Below are 6,717 nucleotides of genomic sequence, written 5' to 3'. Positions count from 1 at the left end.
AAAGAAATGGCATCCGATTCCCTATAGCCTTTAGTGCACACATGGAAATAACCTGCCGTTTTAGGGTGCCTATATAGTTCATCCTTTGGCAACGGGTCCCAATTTTCAGTGAGGAGACTCAAACATGCCCCCCCCAAAAAAACATTGAATCAAATTCCTGACGTAAAAGTATTGTAGCTATATACAAACAAGTCAATTTGTTTTTGTAGCAGGAACGCTACAATAAAGCAGTATTTTTCTCAGGCATGACAACGATAGTGATATTCAGTTGTTTTTTTCTTCCCTCGTATTCCCCCTAAATATGATTAATTGCATAGAACGTTTGAAATGGAAAAGTTGCTGTCGACCACACACTTATGTTTTATTTTTCAAATATTGGTTTGTTTTGTGGTTTTGTAATAGGATGATGAGAAACACACGCATACTCACACATACACACAGACATCAGGACCGTAACGATACAGAAGTGACTGTTACTGAGATTTTGCCGGAGCATGCTTTATCCCAGCGTCCACACACACAGAGAGAGAGAGAGAGACAATATACATCAGGTTTGGGATCCCATCAGTKGGCCCCTGTAGCATCGGAGTGCCTGACCAGTCCCACCTGACCAGTCGAACTACACTGCACTGCAAAGAACAGCAGGAAGAACACTGACCTGAGAGGTTTCTGTGACAACTGTCAACATCTTGGGGTTTGCAGTTTGGTCGCAAAAACAAAGGCAAATAACTCTCTGTGACTGAACCAACTGTATCTTTGACCCTTCAGCGTCTAATGCTCCAAACACCTTTAACATGCACATAACTCATACAGCCACATGTGAGTGTGCGCAGACTAGGTTTCTCCAGTGTGTCAACCTCAGTATATTTGAAACACATAGCCTATATGTACTACTTCAGTCAGTAAGTATTATCTCTTTTCCTTTTTGTGTTCTTTTGGATATTAAAACATTTGTAGTAAGCCAGAAAACATGAAAACCCATTGATGATGATGACAGTCAACAATAGAAGGCTAAAGTACTTCAAGTCAGATTCAATGGTGATTTGCACTGGTTTGTATTCAGTGCCTCTCTGCTGTCTTGCAGTGCTCACATATCAAAATGGGCAGATAGTATGTGCCTTGTCTGGGCAGTAACAAAGTACAAGAATGGATTTCCAGGGTCGTATTCATTAGAGCACACCGTTGCAAAACGTTTTACAACAGAAAAATGAAAATTAGGGCTTCTTATTGGACAATTTCAGGTAGTACCTCCCTGTTTCAGTCCGTTGTTTCTTCGGTTTGGTGCCTAATGAATGTGACCCAGGTGTGGCCCTGTTAAGATGTGATAGCAGAAAATCGCACAACTCAGATATACAGACAGAGGCAACACATTCCTGACCACTGATTTTTTAAATGACACAAGGCTGTGTTCTTTACTGACTTCTTTCCACATACTATTGCATTTTCATAAATCATCATAAATCATAAATCAATAAATAACGTAATCAATTATTATGGCAACCATAAACACATAAATGTATGAAAAATAAATCATATAAATCATTTCAAACCTAAAAGTGAAACAACATACAAAAATATTAAATGAATCTCACAGTCAGTGTTCTAGCTGACATCATTATCACATAAAAAAAGTCTGCAATGAAAATAAGCTTTATGGACACAACATGGAGTACAAAAATAAGAGATGTCACTTTCCTCTAAATAAAAAGAATGGCATGATTAAGGCGAATCCGCTATCATGTAACAGAAAATCAGGCAAATACAGAGCGAGAACGAAAAACTGTTGTAAAAAAAATAAAAAATAAAATTAATAAACACCAGAAATCCAAACGTTGTGGGAAGGTTCAGAAACACTATGAACCCAAACGTTCTGGGGATGTTTTTTATTTTCTTATTAATGGCTTTGCAATGGCTGAAAAAAAAAAAACCTAGCCACATTCGACTCTCATGGTGCAACCAAAACCGCCCGAATGATGATTCTCCCATTCTGTGGCCAGATTCAGTGTTATGTCCACCTTGTCTTCTTTTGGAGTTTTGTAAATTAGTTTTATTATTAACCAGTGTCTTATGGCCTCTGTGATTGAAATGGTGAACAGTGTAAGGTCTTGGATATAAAGTTCCATGCATTCAAAATCCTAAATCCACTATACACTTCTTAGACACATAAAAAAAAGACAAAGAATGAGTCAGCATAAAAAAAAAACGGTGCCTTCTTTCATTCTGGAATGTAAAGATAAAAACAGAACAAATCGTGGAGTCGTCATGCTAGTCATCCTTATTATGTATTTTCTTTTCTTCTTTTTCTTCTTCTTCTTCTTCCCTAAATTGTTATCAGCATCCAAATGAAACAGGAAGTATTTAGTACCAGAAAAACCTACGAAGCGCTTCAGTTTTCTTTTCTTTATTCGGAGATGAAAGGAGAGTGTGTCTGAGCACAGGCTTACGGAATCAAGGATCCTAACCTGCCACCATGGCCACGCCCCCTGGGATGTGTTCCGCCCCCAGCAGGCAGCAGCACAACAGCCCACAGACTAGAGCAGTGGTTCCCAACCAGGGGTACTAGGACTTCCGGGGGGGGGGGGGGGGTATTTGGCCTATCAACAGGGGGGTACTTGAGAAGACTCATGAGATAATAGGCCGACTGGTAAAATGCACATGAGGAGGTACTTCCGTGGTACTCCGGGCAGATCAAAATTCAGTTACCTGAAAAAAGGTTGGGAACCACTGGACTAGAGGATAGCATCATCAGTGTGCTGGGGTGTCACAGTATTGTGGCTCCCTCCCATCCTCCTACAGAGCAGCTGGATGGAGTATTCCTTAGTACAGAGCCCATTCCCCAAAGGATAATGGCTGTTGGCGAGGTGGTGCTGAAAACCCGGACAGTGGCAGAGACCAGGCGGAACAGGCTCTCTATTCAGCTAGCCGCTCTCTGGAAGGGTCCTCGGGGCTTGGGACCTCCGTGCAGACCACAGCCCTAGGGTGTTCTGGTGGTCCCAGGGTGTCAGGGGCCTGGATCTTTGGCTGTGGGCATTGCAGCCTGGTGGCCTCAAAACGATCTGGAGAACGTGAACACAAAGTCAGGTGACTGGTATCCTATGAGTATCTTACAATAGCCTGAATGAAACAGTAAACACATTTAAATGGATCTCCAATGAATGACAGAGGAATGCACAACCTAATGAAATCATTCTGTGGAAATAAGCGTTCTAAATGAACCCTCTCATTATATGCAGAGTTGAGCATACGATTAGAACAGAGTGAAATCCTATGATTCAACACTAGATGGTAGAAGAGCAGAAAAAAGCAGGACTGAACTGTACAGTGTACTGAGGTCTGTGCAGGTTATGTAATTATACTACCTCTCTATTACATTACACTCAGTTTATCCTCAGTGAAACACATTTAACAAAATATTAACAGTAACAACCATTCATTGAATATTGTGATTGTAAGGGCATGGCAGCCTACACGTAGGCTCTCGCTCACTGTATCGGACATAAACACAGCAGAACAGTCCATTTCACAGACAGCTCGAAACACAAGATGGTCTAGTGTGCACYAGGCTCCATTCATTCCATCAGCGACACCAATATCTGTATATGAGAACGCTATGCTGAGAGAGACAGACTGGGGCTGTGGTCACWTGGGGCGGTTAGTCATCATGGCATGGTTGGCTGCAACACCTTGCACTACAGATACAGCATGAGTCTCCCTCTCAGGCAGCACACTGCCATTTCTGACAGGTGAACCCGACGGACATACTGTATGTTGTCGACGGATAATGCATCAGTCACACACTGGATTCAAATTCATCTTCCCCAGAAGGGAATCAACCACGCTTAAATGTCTTATTTAAGGAGACATTGTGTTCGCTTCCGGAACGTCTCCACTGAGATAACAGCCGTATAGGATTACAGAGCATTATGGGTGCTGTAGTTGTACATCATCATCATAAGCCAGCGGGAGTATGTGTTTAAGGAGATGTGACGGCGTGTTATGCTAATGAGGGCGTGTTAATCAGATATACTAGGGGAAGTTACGGTAGAGCCTATTAAGGCGTTCTCCTTGAGCTTGTCTAACAGGACCCCGCGGGGACAGCCATTCAAAACTCAAGTTCCAGTCCTCAACACTAGGGGTTTTATATTGGGTTCATTGGGTTGCTATGATGTAATGTACTGTAACATGGTCTCTCTCTCTCTCTCTCTCTCTCTCTCTCTCTCTCTCTCTCTCTCTCTCTCTCTCTCTCTCTCTCTCTCTCTCTCTCGTATTCTGTGCACTGCTGCCCCACTGTGGTAGAAGGAAGCCTCTGTGAGCGTAGTGGTCAATTCCTATAATGTCTGTGTGTTCCTGCACAATTTGATGTGTGTGATATTCCCGCCTTCCTGTGAGTCTCAGGCGATGTCAGGTGATCCACACGGTAATGCTATCTTCAATAATGCTATGTTAAGCATGAGGGGTCGGTTCAGGTGTCACGTTACAGGACGTTTAGATATCACATCGAAACGTATTGTGTGGAACAGTTAGCTGTTAGCTGTATTCATTACATTTCGATCCCAGTGAATACAACCAAGTCGCCCTGTGACCCTAAAAGGCCGTGACCTCAATGGGCACCATGGGATAGCAGGGCTCCGATGTCACAACTTCACAACACAATTATCAACCAATCAGGAGTGTTCTCTTCTGTCACAAAGGCAATGATCCTATAATATAAACAAACGTTGTGGCTGTTCTGTTTGCTCCTCCAACGCTGCTTGCCTTGGTTCCACAGCTTTATTCTTGGGCCTAGTTAATTACTCCGGAGAGGTTATATAACAATGCTGGTTTGTCATTTTCAACGTAGCAAAGCAATCATACGTTACTACTGCGTGATATGAAATCTATTATGCACCATGGGGGAAGAGGAGGAGGTAGAGAGATGAGGAGGAGGTAGAGAGAAGAGTTGGTAGAGCGAGAACGGAAGGTAAAGAATGGTTACTTTAGCAAACAAAGGTAAACCAGAGGCATCTGTACTTGTAGCGGATGAACAGTGAAGAGTTGAGAAGTATACAGTGTATGTTGTGGGGTGGGGGAGTGGAGAAGAAGGGGTCCCGGGGGGAGGTGGATGGATACACAATCTTCTGGCACACATTACCACGTCACTCAAGCTCATATCCATCCATGGATACTGTTACCGGCCAAAGAGACTTTCCATAGTCAGAGAGCGTGCTCTGTTCTCTGTGAATATGATGAGTCCAGTTCATAACCGGATAACCCACTTCATCTAATTCACTGATGCATTATTAAAAACAGCGGGCTAGCCAGAAAGTAACAATACCCTAACTATACATGCTTGAGGGTAGAGTGTTTTGTTTAAAGGAAAAATCCACTAAACATTTTTGTGACTCTTTGCTTCTTGAAAGTGACACTTTGCTTCTTGAGAGTCCAATATCTTGTGCTACGCTTGACTGCAGACATGCAAAACATTTTGGGACTGTATCAACAGTGGACTAATGAAGAAAATACCAAATGATACCAATTTTTGAGTGGTGTTTTTCTTTAACTATTTGTCTCCCGATGCTTTGTGATATAAAGGGACTGCAGTTGAACCACAAGATACTCTGCTGTTCACTTACAAACTACCATAATCAAATATGGGATTTTCTATTCTCTCTATAAACTGGTAGAAGAGGTAGAAGATAACAAAATGGTGCTAACACTGCCAAAACGAATGACACAATGCCACAGACAAGTGTAGGTAGAATTTACCCTGGATTACATGCTATCTCATTGAGTCTTTCAATGTGCCTTATATTAACCCTCGGAGGTAAGATCAAAACTCTTCATGAAGGTTGTGTCACATACATTTGGACATCGAAGGCCATTCGGCAGACTCTTCTATAGCCCTGGTTGCCCATAGAAACGTGACCTGCGGTTGGCCCTAGAGAATCGCAGTGTCAATGCCAGTGTATGGATGTTACAGTAATATGGCTGTTACAGTGCACTCATGCAGAGGCTGACAGAGAGCCCATGGGTCAAGGGTCAGGGTTCATGAAAAGGTAAGCGCAAGGTGCAGTGCTGTTTTGCAGTAAACAGTATCAGCCTACTATATGTAAACAATAGCAGGAGTGACTTGACTGCAACATATTAAGAGATGAAGAATCTAGAATCTACCTTTGCTGCGAACTAAATCTTTCCCACACCATCACTGCATAATTGACTATATTAGTAAATCATGATTATTGTTTTGTGATAATTCTTGTGTCATTAGTGTATTACTAAGAGGTACCCACCATCCTACCTTTTCTAATCTTAGTTGTGTTCGATGAGTCTGTGTGCACTACTTACTGTCTGGCCTGCCAGAGAAAGCAGCATTGTTTCTCTGCAATCGTGGGCTCAGGCCTGGAACATGCAGCATCCATTGATTCCTGTCCTCATTGGCTGAAAGAGGTTGGGAAAAAACAATCAATCTTGAGCTGATTGATCATGATCATGTTAGGTTCGCTAATCTTTTTCAATTATATTTAAAAATTCTGCAACTTGAAATATACACAATACTGTATGTACTACTTATGTTTTTCAATATTACACTACAATAAAGCCATCGAGTCTCTTTGGAAAATACATACTTTACAAAGTAGTTTTGTTGATGTAATTTTCTGAAAATGAGGGAGCTTTAGGCAGGGAATAGAGATTTTGGACTCACCAGTGCGCTCAGATTTCCTCTATCGATGGCTATAT

General features: G+C 42.1%; 1 protein-coding gene and 1 long non-coding RNA gene across 2 annotated transcripts in view; both read right to left on the bottom strand.

The window, feature by feature from the left end:
* Window positions 1-2,580: 2,580 nt before the first annotated feature.
* Window positions 2,581-6,717, bottom strand: LOC111966290 (uncharacterized). Its single transcript, XR_002877640.2, has 3 exons — window positions 6,683-6,717; window positions 6,325-6,417; window positions 2,581-3,056 (listed from the first exon to the last, which is right to left on the bottom strand). It is a non-coding gene; the product is annotated as an uncharacterized lncRNA (long non-coding RNA).
* Window positions 6,714-6,717, bottom strand: part of LOC111966289 (protein bassoon-like) — a 16,815-nt gene continuing 16,811 nt past the window's right edge. Inside the window, exon 5 of the mRNA XM_023990802.2 lies at window positions 6,714-6,717. This exon is cut by the window's right edge and continues 75 nt beyond it. The gene's annotated coding sequence lies outside the window, so the exon portion shown is untranslated.

This window comes from Salvelinus sp. IW2-2015, linkage group LG7, assembly GCF_002910315.2.
Source record: "Salvelinus sp. IW2-2015 linkage group LG7, ASM291031v2, whole genome shotgun sequence".
NCBI classification, from domain to species: Eukaryota; Metazoa; Chordata; class Actinopteri; order Salmoniformes; family Salmonidae; genus Salvelinus; species Salvelinus sp. IW2-2015.
The sequence above is the reverse complement of the archived record's forward strand: the minus strand, read 5'-3'. Positions and strand labels throughout refer to the sequence as shown.